At 33.4% G+C, this 13,516-nt stretch overlaps 1 long non-coding RNA gene across 1 annotated transcript; it reads left to right on the top strand.

Annotated features, from left to right (window-relative positions):
* Positions 1–378: 378 nt before the first annotated feature.
* On the top strand, positions 379–2,933 carry LOC128293945 (uncharacterized). The gene is made up of 2 exons (XR_008284104.1): positions 379–448; positions 2,659–2,933. It is a non-coding gene; the product is annotated as an uncharacterized LOC128293945 (long non-coding RNA).
* Positions 2,934–13,516: the final 10,583 nt, after the last annotated feature.

Here is a 13,516-nt window from a genome sequence, read left to right as displayed (position 1 = left end):
GTGGGTTTAGGAAATGAGGTATCGGGACCTCATTTATATAAACCAGTCGTAAATATTTTTATAAATATTTACGAATGGCAAAAGATGGTATTAAAGTTTCGTTGAAAAATTTTATCGTTTCGATAGTTAATTAAGCAAAAAGAACTAAATCGCGTAAAATGAAAAAGTTACATTCTAATTGTTTAAGTGTTTATTTTCCATGATTTCTTTGCAGTATAAGTCCCTATTTATCAATTAAACCATTACTTTATGATAGTGGAGATTGGTGGTTTGGCATATATGAAATTATGTATTATTATAAAGGACAAAAGGTAAATGGAATATTAAAATGTATTAAATAAAATAAAACATAAAATGGCCATGCAAATTTTATCTCTTGGCGAATATGGAGGAGAGAAGAAAGCCATTGAAGCTTCCTTAGTTTCGGCATTTGCATGAAGTGATTTAGGTATGTTTTGTGTTCGGTTTTTGATAATTTTTATGTTTTTGAGATCGTTGCTTCGTATTCTAGCTAGCCCGTATCTCTGATTTCAAAACTGTTAAAGTATTTGAATGTTTCCATTGTTGAGTGCATGAGTATTTTGATAGTTAATGATGGAAAATAAATTATTGTTGTTGGATATACATGTTTTGTAAAGTGAATTTTGGTAAAAATGTCAATTTTGGATTAAATTGTGAATTATTGAAATTATGTGGTTGAAAGTGTGAATAAATGAAAATATGGGCTGTTATGAAGTATTAGTAAATTTGTCTAGGCATGGGTTTGGCCAAAAATTGAATGAATTTAATTTTTCGAGCTTAGGGACTAAATTGTAAAGAAGTTGAAATATCAGGGGCAAAAATGTAATTTTTCCATAAAGTAATTTATGGGCTGTTTTAATACCATGAATATTCGGTTAAGCTTAATTATGGTTAAAAATAGTTAATTTGCATTTTTTTGAGCTCAGTGACTAAATTGAATAAAAGTAAAACTTTAGGGGTAAAATAGTAATTTTACAAAAATATGAAATTCAGTTAAAATGAATAGAATATGAATTGTAATAGTTGAATTTGATTGATTAGATCAAGTTAAGCCTCGTACGAGTCTATATCGAGGGAAGAACGAAGTATCAGATTTGTCGACCTAATTTATCGTTACCGAGAACGAGGTAAGTTCGTATGCAATAAGCATTGTTAAATTTATGTTTCTAATGCTTTAATATCGTATAAATTGTATATACGTGAATATTTTAACGTCTGATGACATATCGACAAAATGTGGCACTTAGTGTGCGGGGCAATCAAATATGGTTCTTAGTGTACGAAATATTGAGTATGGCACTTAGTGTACGAAATATTGAGAATGGCACTTAGTGTGCGAGATATTGAGAATGACACTTAGTGTGCAAAATATCGAATGATTCAAAGGGAAATTGCAAATTGTGATTGAATGATTAAATAGAGCAAAGTGAACAGGTATACATGCTATATTATATAAATTGTTTATGAGACAACTTTATAATGGTGATATTTGGGCTTTGAGCACCTTAAGATTTAAGTTTGGTGAATAATATTATCGGGTTTAAAACCTAGCGGGCTAAATGCCTTGATTTGATAAAAGTCTAAGACTATGACACCTTATGTTAAATCGGCAATTGAATTTGTTCAATACATTAAGTTGGCCAGGTATGTGATATATTCTTATGCATGTTAGATCGATTGGAATTGAATCATGAGTGTGAAATGAGAAGTATAGGTGAAAATGCCTATGTCATATATGTGAGTAAGGGCAAAACCATCGTAAATTATCGATAAGGGTGGACTATGTGCGGAATCATCTTATAATTGCTAATTTGAGCGATTGTAAAGCGAATCATTGAGCATGATGTATTGTATTGAGATTATGCTTGAGTGAAATTATAGATATGTGATGAAATTGATTGGTGATATACATGTTTAAATAATGTGAATGCAAAGAATGTGTGAAAGAGTAAATTTGTAATAAATCTGCTTGGGACAGCAGCAGTAACGTGATTTTGGAAAATCACCATAAATTGTTGGAGTTGAGTTAGAAGCTGAATAAATTATGTAACTAAAGCTTAATGAGTCTAGTTTCTTATAAAAGAAACCGTGTAAGCAAAAGAATTGCTGATAATGAGATATTTGAAGTGGCGTGGGATAGAGTCAAATGACTTTAGAGTCCCCTGTTCTGTTTTTAGAAAATCATTATAATTTGTACAAAAATGGTTATAAGATAAAATTTATATTCTTAGACTCCTTAATGAGTCTAGTTTCAAATGAAATCAAATAGAATATATTTTGAATTCTGTACAATGAGAAATTTGATTCGTAGTGAAGAGTGGTCAGATTAGTAAAACAGTGAAACAAGGGAAACTTTAAGAAAAATCTGGTATTGATTGGCCAAACCTAAAATTATGAAAATTTTATGGATAGAAGATAAATGAGTCTATTTTCAAAGAAAATTAACGGCAATTGATTTGGAGTTTTTTAGCTCCAGTTATAAATAATTTAGTGACTGTTGCTCAGGAAGATAACTTGTAGTGAATTTGTGATTATGTTGTAAACATTGATAAAACTTGTTAAATGAGTTGCTTATTGTTTTCTTATGAACTTACTAAGCGTAAAGCTTACTCCCCTTTTCTTTCCCATATTCCCTAGGGTTGCCAGGTTAGCTCGGGTTGGAGGCCGTCAGAGATATTATCACATTGTCAAGTCTACGCTATCGGCGTAAATAAATCTTAGTGTTTCGAGTCTATGGCATGTATAGGGTTGTAAAGTTGAGTAAGTAAATGATACAAGACTAAGATATTGGTAAATATTTAATAATGCCTCATGAATATTTTGGGCCTTGTAAGCCCGATTAAAGGATAATATACGTGTGTATGAAAAGTTTAAAATTGATCAAAAATTTTTACGGTCTGGTTTTATATAAATGGATGAGTTTAAATCTGGTAGCACCTCGAACCCTGTTCCGACGAGGGATACGAGCGATGGGTGTTACATTTTATTGGTATCAGAGCCATGGTTTAGTCGGTTCTAGGACTACCATGGCGTAGGTGAGTCTAGCTGTACATGCCATATTTGACCTGCGATAGTGTGATATCTCCTGACTCTGACGAATTTTTTTTGAATAGGATAGATAAGTCTTTCAATCAAGCTAATTTTAATAGTATAGAATATGTACTCAGATGTTCGAATGAAATTGTGTTCTATACTGATTTGATTAAATTAAAGTTGGCTCTGAAATGTTTAAGTGTTCATGAATATATGAATCCAAAGTTAAATGAAATGATATGTTCAAAGTGCACATATGTGATGTTTTATAGACTTGGTTAAGTCACTTCAATGTGCAACAACAAGTGAACATAGGCACTGTGTGTGTGTGAGTTCCGTAATCGAGCAATCGTGTGTGCGAGATCGGTTGTTGAGGCACTTGTGTGTGCGAGTTCGTAACCAAGCACTTGTGTGTGCGAGATCGGTTGTTAAGGCACTTTATGCGTCTGAGTTTAAACCGAGCAACCGTGTGTGTGCGAGATCGGTTGTTGAGGCACTGTGTGTGCGAGTTCCGTAACCAAGCACTGTGTGTGCAAGATCGGTTGTTGGGGCACTAAGTGTGTGAAATGAGATCATGTAAGACCTCGGCCAAGACGAAGGCATTGATTTGAAGTAGTGTATAAGAATGTGTCTGGGACATTGGCATCACTTATGATTCGTGTAAGACCCTGTCCGAGACAGTGGCATCGATATTGAATAAACTTGGTCAGATGTATGTAGTCCATGTGAAAATGAGACGTGATAAATAACAGATAAATATATGCTTATGTGCTTGTCATGTGACCTTGTGGTTCCATGAATCAAACAGGGAAAAATATGACATGTTTTGGTTGGTATGTATTGGATATGTGCAAGTTTTGTTCATACGAATGAATTGACAGTTATCACACGAATTTAAAATCATAGTCATAAGTTATTAGTAAATATAAATAAGTCAGGCTATTTAATAAGGTTATATGAACTTAAGAGTACTATGAATGTATATGCAATTGAGATTATTTTTCAATTCGGATTAGTGATATGGAATTTTCATAATCATTGAAATGATTTATTTGCTTAAGGCTTACTAAGCTTTCAAAGCTTATTCTGTGTGTTTTTCATAAGACAGATATGCTTTCCAACCGAGCTAATTCTGATAGTACAGAATGTTATACTCAAACATTTGAGTGAAAATGTGTTGGTGATGAGTTGAAACTCATAAAAAGGTATGAATCGGAATGCATGATATTCTGCTATTGATAAATGTTATAATTATATGAGTATATGAGTTGTGATGTTGGGTATATGATTGTTGTGTGAATATTTTGATTTGGAATTTATGATTTGATTTAGCGTATGAGCTATGTGTTAAGTACCAAGTGATCATAAGTAAATGATTGCTAGATGTTTGAGAATGCGGAATTAGTAATGAACTGTTCGTTCATAATAGTATGTGTGATGTGCATGCTTACGTAAGAGTTAAAATTGTTGGCTTTACAACCCTCACCCCCTCATTGGTAAAGCATTATAATGAGATCCGTACTATATGGCTTAAATAAGCTTACAAGTGCGGAATGACAGAGTCTCGTGATTGAAGGATTAGTATTGTTATCAGATAAGAGAATGAGTCCGCAAGTGAAGACAATAACAGAAAAGATATTGGATCGTGTTGAAGGCCATTTGTAATATGTAAAGTCACTGTTAAAAGAAAAGTTGAATTAGATGAAACCAAATATTCAGGTATGATATTTAAAAAATATATTAACTGGAAGTTCTTCCGAATTGGCCTCCGTTAGTGTTGGGATAATGAGAAATTAGTGATGTCAGAGATAGACAGTAGAATCATATTTGAATTATAAAGATATTTGAGCACAGCAATTATAGTCGAATGGTTTACGAGAACTCTTCTGGGTATTCTATGTGTTCAATTATCCTCAGAGGTATGTGAAGCTGTATATTTTCAGATGAAATTCTTATCATATGAGAACGTTATCTATATATATTGATAGATGAAAGCATTGTTGGGCTGTTTGGGTTACAATCAGCATTATTATATCTTTCTCTGGTATTGTATTTCATTTTATTGAAAGAAAAGATCGACGATTAAATCTGTGTGATGTTGGTATTCTGCTTCTACTGGTTGTTGATCTGCTTAGTATACATGAAGATTATATTATGTCTGTTACTATTGATTCCGGTGCATATGAGTGATGCTTTACTTCTGGATTTCCTCTAAAACATCATTGAGGTATCTATCATCTGATATGGGTGCTTTCTTAAAAAAAAGATTAGTATAGTGATATATTCGAGAATTACAGTATCTCTGCTTTCTTATGATTCTATATGGTTATCTCGTGAAAATATCTATTGAATGATCGTAACTATATTTCAATTTCTCTTATGTTCAAAATGCATTATTGATAAATATATCTATACGGTTGAGATGTCACCTTATTACGGCACTATGATTTTAAATTATCGATGGTTACGGCTTCAGATGGTTCAAAGCTTCGTTGATTAATAATTGAAAAGTTATTACTTGACAATGAGATCGATTCAGTTGTCTAGCTTGATTAGATTAATTGCTTGAAGGATTAATCGAGTTACTTGTATCTGAATTTATCCACAGGGTGGAAATAAAGTTTGAATGTTCACGGATAAATAGATGAATATTATGAATGCATGATTCATATTCTAGAAGATATGATACAGAATTATATCCATCAGAACGATTTTATTGAGAAATGTTCTTATAGATCGCGATTGGGAAGTCTGAATGATGTGATAATTATCAATAAAGAGGTAAACAGTTGAAGAAATTGTTAATTGAGGCGTCAGTTCTCAGGTGAAGAGTTATTTGACACAAGAATTAAAGATGGTTTGAACTGTTGAAAGATTATGAGTCAGCGATTGATTATCAATCTGGACCAATGATTATAGTCTCTGGGGTTCTGAGCGAGAATCTTTATGTGTTTTACGGCCGCTAATCATGTGATTAATCTTATCAAATGATGAGTAGTTATTGGCTGAGCTAGAAACTAAATTGATGTTTAATTAGCAAATTTGTGAGGTTAAGAGGTGTGTCAGTGAATTACAAGTTAAAAAGGGTACAACGTAAATTGATTTCTGATTTAGAATTTCAGATTGGAACCTACAATTGTTCGTTATGTCGAGATAGAGTTCGTGTATTGAGAAATCCAGAGATTTTACAACAATTGTGACATCTAGCACAGTGGTAATTATCTGTCCGTACGGGGAGTACTAAAAGAGTGCTAGTTTTCATTGTTCAAATGGAGACACGAGGATTATATCGTGTTATTAAAATAAACTACTATGAGCTTTGGGTATGGAATTACTTTGTAACACTGTGTTCTAGAACTTGAAAGCAACCGAGAAAGACATTTATTGTTGGTTAAGTTTGCATATAATAATAATAGTTATGAGATGAATGTTAAGATAGCATTGTATGAGTGTGGTATTGTTGCAATTACTGAACTTCGTTGTATTGAATTGAATTTTTATAAAAAGAATTAGGGGTCGATGTGATTGGAAAGACTTAAGGGAAATGAAAGTAATTCATGACCGTCTAAAAACAGTTTCAGATTTATAGAAAATATATGTGGGCTTGATGCGTAAAAACATTGAATTTTCAATTAGAAAATTGAGTATTTGTGAAAGTATTATAGTGGGAATAGAATTTCTCGATTTAGCTATAAAGAGAAGTTGAGTTCGCAATTCATCGGACTGAATGAGATTATTATCAGAACTTGAGAATAACCGTAATGTGTTTCTTATATATATGATGTGATGATACAAATAAGATCCTTTATCTATAGTACCTCTTATAGAAGTAGAAACTCAGCTTGTTATGATGTATAGCAAAGAGCAGATTATAATCTTAGCTCATGAGATTGAAAAGTTGAGAAATCTGAGGCTAGGTGAAAAATTGTTGAGGTTGGTGAAAGAAAATTACTAATTTATTCTTTGGTAAGATTTTCGGGGACGAAAATCCCTAAGGGGGGAAGAGTTGTAACAGCCCATTTTTAGGGTTAATCGGAACAGTGGTTTCGGGGCCACCAAATCCGGCGAGTAGGTTTGTAAATATTATATTTAATATTTACGAGTTAATTGTGATTTTAAAAATGTTTTTGATATTGTGATATTTGTTTCATAAGTGATTTATTAAGTTCAAGTGGTATGACCCTAAGGTCAAGTGGGTTTAGGAAATGAGGTATGGGGACCTCATTTATATAAACCGAGTCGTAAATATTTTATAAATATTTACGAATGGCAAAAGATGGTATTAAAGTTTCGTTGAAAAATTTTATCGTTTCGATAGTTAATTAAGCAAAAAGAACTAAATCGCGTAAAATGAAAAAGTTACATTCTAATTGTTTAAGTGTTTATTTTCCATGATTTACTAAAGTATAAGTCCCTATTTATCAATTAAACCATTACTTTATGATAGTGGAGATTGGTGGTTTGGCATATATGAAATTATGTATTATTATAAAGGACAAAAGGTAAATGGAATATTAAAATGTATTAAATAAAATAAAACATAAAATGGCCATGCAAATTTTATCTCTTGGCTGAATATGGAGGAGAGAAGAAAGCCATTGAAGCTTCCTTAGTTTCGCATTTGCATGAAGTGATTTAGGTATGTTTTGTGTTAGGTTTTGATAATTTTATATTTTTGAGATCGTTGCTTCGTATTCTAGCTAGCCCGTATCTCGATTTCAAAAGCTGTTAAAGTATTTGAATGTTGCCATTGTTGAGTGCATGAGTATTTTGATAGTTGATGATGGAAAATAAATTATTGTTGTTGGATATACATGTTTTGTAAAGTGAATTTTGGTAAAATGTCAATTTTGGATTAAATTGTGAATTATTGAAATTATGTGGTTGAAAGTGTGAATAAATGAAAATATGGGCTGTTATGAAGTATTAGTAAATTTGTCTAGGCATGGGTTTGGCCAAAATTGAATGAATTTAATTTTTCGAGCTTAGGGACTAAATTGTAAAGAAGTTGAAATATCGGGGCAAAAATGTAATTTTTCCATAAAGTAATTTATGGGCTGTTTTAATACCATGAATATTCGGTTAAGCTTAATTATGGTTAAAAATAGTTAATTTGCATTTTTTTGAGCTCAGTGACTAAATTGAATAAAAGTAAAACTTTAGGGGTAAAATAGGAATTTTACAAAAATATGAAATTGAGTTAAAATGAATAGAATATGAATTGTAATAGTTGAATTTGATTGATTAGATCAAGTTAAGCCTCGTCGAGTCTATATCGAGGGAAAAATGAAGTATCGATTAAATCGATCTAATTTACTGAATTCACATGAACGAGGTAAGTTCGTATGCAATAAGCATTGTTAAATTTATGTTTCTAATGCTTTAATATCGTATAAATTGTATATACGTGAATATTTTAACGTCTGATGACATATCGACAAAATGTGGCACTTAGTGTGCGGGGCAATCAAATATGGTTCTTAGTGTACGAAATATTGAGAATGGCACTTAGTGTACGAAATATTGAGAATGGCACTTAGTGTGCGAGATATTGAGAATGACACTTAGTGTGCAAAATATCGAATGATTCAAAGGGAAATTATAAATTGTGATTGAATGATTAAATAGAGCAAAGTGAACAGGTATACATGCTATATTATATAAATTGTTTATGAGACAACTTTATAATGGTGATATTTGGGCTTTGAGCCTACCAAGCTTTAAGCTGGTGAATAATATTATCGGGTTTAAAACCTAGCAGGCTAAATGCTTGATTTGATAAAAGTCTAAGACTATGAGACCTTGTGTTAAATCGGCAATTGAATTTGTTCAATACATTAAGTTGGCCAGGTATGTGATATATTCTTATGCATGTTAGATCGATTGGAATTGAATCATGAGTGTGAAATGAGAAGTATAGGTGAAAATGCCTATGTCATATATGTGAGTAAGGGCAAAACCATCGTAAATTATCGATAAGGGTGGACTATGTGCGGAATCATCTTATAATTGCTAATTTGAACGATTGTGTGCGAATCATTGAGCATGATGTATTGTATTGAGATTATGCTTGAGTGAAATTATAGATATGTGATGAAATTGATTGGTGATATACATGTTTAAATAATGTGAATGCAAAGAATGTGTGAAAGAGTAAATTTGTAATAAATCTGCTTGGGACAGCAGCAGTAACGTGATTTTGGAAAATCACCATAAATTGTTGGAGTTGAGTTAGAAGCTGAATAAATTATGTAACTAAAGCTTAATGAGTCTAGTTTCTTATAAAAGAAACCGTGTAAGCAAAAGAATTGCTGATAATGAGATATTTGAAGTGGCGTGGGATAGAGTCAAATGACTTTGGAGTCCCCTGTTCTGTTTTTAGAAAATCATTATAATTTGTACAAAAATGGTTATAAGATAAAATTTATATTCTTAGACTCCTTAATGAGTCTAGTTTCAAATGAAATCAAATAGAACATATTTTGAATTCTGTACAATGAGAAATTTGATTCGTAGTGAAGAGTGGTCAGATTAGTCAAACAGTGAAACAAGGGAAACTTTAAGAAAAATATGGTATTGATTGGCCAAACCTAAAATTATGAAAATTTTATGGATGGAAGATAAATGAGTCTATTTTCAGAGAAAATTAACGGAAATTGATTTGGAGTTTTTTAGCTCCAGTTATAAATAATTTAGTGACTGTTGCTCAGGAAGACAACTTGTAGTGAATTTGTGATTATGTTGTAAACATTGATAAAACTTGTTAAATGAGTTGCTTATTGTTTTCTTATGAACTTACTAAGCGTAAAGCTTACTCCCTTTTCTTTCCCATATTCCCTAGGGTTGCCGAGTTAGCTCGGGTTGGAGGCCGTCGAGATATTATCACATTGTCAAGTCTACGCTATCGGCGTAAATAAATCTTAGTGTTTCGAGTCTATGGCATGTATAGGGTTGTAAAGTTGAGTAAGTAAATGATACAAGACTAAGATATTGGTAAATATTTAATAATGCCTCATGAATATTTTGGGCCTTGTAAGCCCGATTAAAGGATAATATACGTGTGTATGAAAAGTTTAAAATTGATCAAAAATTTTTACGGTCTGGTTTTATATAAATGGATGAGTTTAAATCTGGTAGCACCTCGAACCCTGTTCCGACGAGGGCTACAGGCGAAGGGTGTTACACTAACAAGGCTTCTTGCTTGCTGGATGTCACCATCAAGGTATAAGGTCCTTTTCTTAATAAAAGTATGTACTTAGCATATTGTGTAGTTAACATGATTTGAATAGTTCCAGGCTGGGTGCCTTGTAGGGTATAAGAGTAAGGCCTTAAAGTCATGGTAAACGGGTGCCCTTATGTAGACCAAGATCACTTTTACAGTGACATTGAGTCACCAAGCTGCCCCCATTAACAATAGTCACCTTGAGGCTAGGTTGACAGTCCACCAATAAGTTTATTTTCTTCACTAACTTAACATCCATGAAATTATGGGTACTACCGGAATCAATGAACATGATTGCCTAAGTAGTACCCAGTTGAGCTACAATTCTAATGGTGTCATGGCCTCGAGACTCTTACATTTCATGTAATGACAAAAGAATATTAGGAGAATGCTCACCTTCAGCCTCATTTGTCTCTAAGTTATCTTGGCAATCCTAAAAATCTTCATCATCTCTTTCCAACAGAAGTTCCAATAACAACTGATATAACTGAAACTTTTGATACATGATATTCGCGACAGGTTTTAAAGATTTATGAATGAATCGTTCTTGAGGCTAACTTATTATCACGATTAAGCCAAGTGTACCTATCGAACAGTAGTATAGTTCAGCAAGACTGGATTGTCGAACCCAAAGGAACCACGAGTACTAGTATTTACTTCCTTTTTATTATTTAGCCTAAAAATTAAGTGCTTTGGTTATCTAAACTAATTACTATGCTAAGAATGCACAGAAAGAAAATTTGGAAAAATACTTTTGGGAAAATTCGATTGATTAAGACAATACCTAAGGAAAAATCCACCTAGACTTCACTTGCTATTTTACTCTGAATCAGATGATTTATTCATTTGACTTGATCCGTAGAAATCCCTAAGTTATATTATTATCTCTCGCGAGACTAATAACGTCTAACCCTAGGTTAAATAATTGAAATCTCTTTCTAATTAACACCCTAGAATTACATTAACTCGATCTATGGATTCCTTTATTAAATTTCACCCTAATCCGGCAAAATCTTGTCACCCTATCTCTAGGCGCGCAATCAACTCCGCTTAATTATGAAAATTTTACTCTTAGACAAGGTCTATTCCTCCTCTTAATAAGAGCGTTAACTTGAATCAATATCCTGGAATATTAAAACAGAATTAAGAACACGTAATTTAGAAAAAGTCAAATATTTATCATACAATTCAGATAATAATAACAAGATCTGTCTTATGTTTCATTACCATTAGGTATTTAGGGGTTTTAGTTCATACTTATAAAAGAAAACATCTCAAAAGCATAAAGATAACAAAACATAAGAAAACCCAAAACACTTAAAGGAACTTGAAGGGAGATCTTCAGTCTTGATGATGAATTCGGCTTCTGAGATGGATCAATCGGCCTTTTTTGAGTAATTCCTTGCTTCTTACTCCGTGTCTCTCTTCTAAGTGCCTCCTCCGGTGTTTAAATAGGCTTGAGAATGCCTAAGAGTCCTCAAAAGTGGCCTTTTCCAAATAGGGCTATACTTGGGCTCGGTAGGGACACGCCCGTGGTCAAGGCTGTTGAACAGGCACGGACGTGTAGTAATTCGTGCTTCGATCTTGCCAAAAGGACACAGCATTGTGACACGCTTGTGTGAGGAAGTCCAGGCCGTGTTGATTTCCCATGTGGATCCATTTTCTCCGTTTTCGCCCATTTCTCGCTCTTTTTACTCTCCTATGCTCACCTAAGTATAAAATATGAAATTAAAGGATTAGGAGCATCGAATTCACCAAATCTAAGGAGAAACCATCCATTAATGCGCTTAGCATGGGATAAAAAATCGGCCAAAGCAATGATGAGGGTGGAGGAGGATACTCCGGTGGTGGTAGAGGTTCATTAGTCCATAAGGCTTGTGCCAAAAGAATGCTTTATCTTGTAGTTGCTATGGTCGTGGTTGAGTAGGACATGGCTGCCCTGAAGAACCTTTCCCAGTGGAGTTTTTGATTCCTATGGGATGATAAGCTTTGGAGCTCTTTATAACTGTGATAGAATCAGGAACTTTTTAGGGAATATAATGAAGCATAATTACTCATAATGTTATAGCCGAAACTATAAATTATTCAATAAAAATTATAAAAAATAAAATGAAAATAATATTAAAGGAAAATGAAATAAAAAGTACTTAATTAAGATAAATAAATATAAAAGTAAAATTAAAAATAAAAAAATAAAAAAATAAAAAAGTTTTTAAACATTGTCATCGCCGGATGGTTCGCGAGGTGGTAGTGGCGATGAGATGTGGAAGTGCTGACAAATCTGATGTAGAGTCGCATCAATGTGATCAAAGCACTGAAAACATTCCTGCTCAAAGCCTGTAAGGCGCTCAGAGATGTCAGTATATGAAGCCATCGCATGAACTGGACGATGGATGAGTGGTGGCTGAGACGGTGGGTCCTCATGACTTGGAGGGACATTATTAGTAATGTTCTGGGTCCTCCTCTTTGGTGGACTTGACGAGGTGGTACTGAGGAGGGTATATGCCACGTCGTTTCTCGATCATCCTCATACTTAGTGTAACACCCCGAACCCGAGACCATCGCCGGTGTCGGAGACGAGGGGTTAGCAAGCCAAGTTCACTTGTTTTGCCCATCCATTGGACATTTCCAGTCAGGCTGGAAAAACTGCATCACTGTCGCCTTAAAAATCATATCTCGAGTTTCAAAACTCAGAAACTGGTTTCGCAAAATTTCCCTGAATTTAGACTCATATATCCATCCATGTATTTATTTCTAGAATTTTTGGTCGGGCCAATTGGTACAGTTTATTAGTTAAAGTCACCCATGTTACAGGGATCGACTGCTCTGACCTTCGTGCGGTATAACTTGAATATCTCTCTGTACAGGGATTTAATGCTGGTTCCGTTTGTTTCTAATGAAACTAGACTCAAAATGGAATCTTTACATATAAGGTATGTCTCCTAATTATTTCTGGATAATTTATAGTAAATTTTTAAAGTTGCGACAGGGAACCCAGAAACCGTTCTGGCCCTGTCTCACAATAGCTTTAATATCTCTTAACATGTAACTCCTATGACCATTTCGTTTCTTCCATATGAAAATAGACTCATCAATGTTCATTTACATAGCTGATTCACTATTTAATACCATTCCTACAAATTTTGGTGATTTTCACATTCACGTTACTGCAGCTGGCAGCATCTGTTTTAAGGTAGGTCTTACCTATTTTGTAGTCTCCATGAACCAACTAGTCTTGCC

This window comes from Gossypium arboreum, chromosome 6 (genome assembly GCF_025698485.1).
Source record: "Gossypium arboreum isolate Shixiya-1 chromosome 6, ASM2569848v2, whole genome shotgun sequence".
Taxonomy (NCBI): domain Eukaryota; kingdom Viridiplantae; phylum Streptophyta; class Magnoliopsida; order Malvales; family Malvaceae; genus Gossypium; species Gossypium arboreum.
This window is presented reverse-complemented; position numbering and strand designations above follow the sequence as displayed.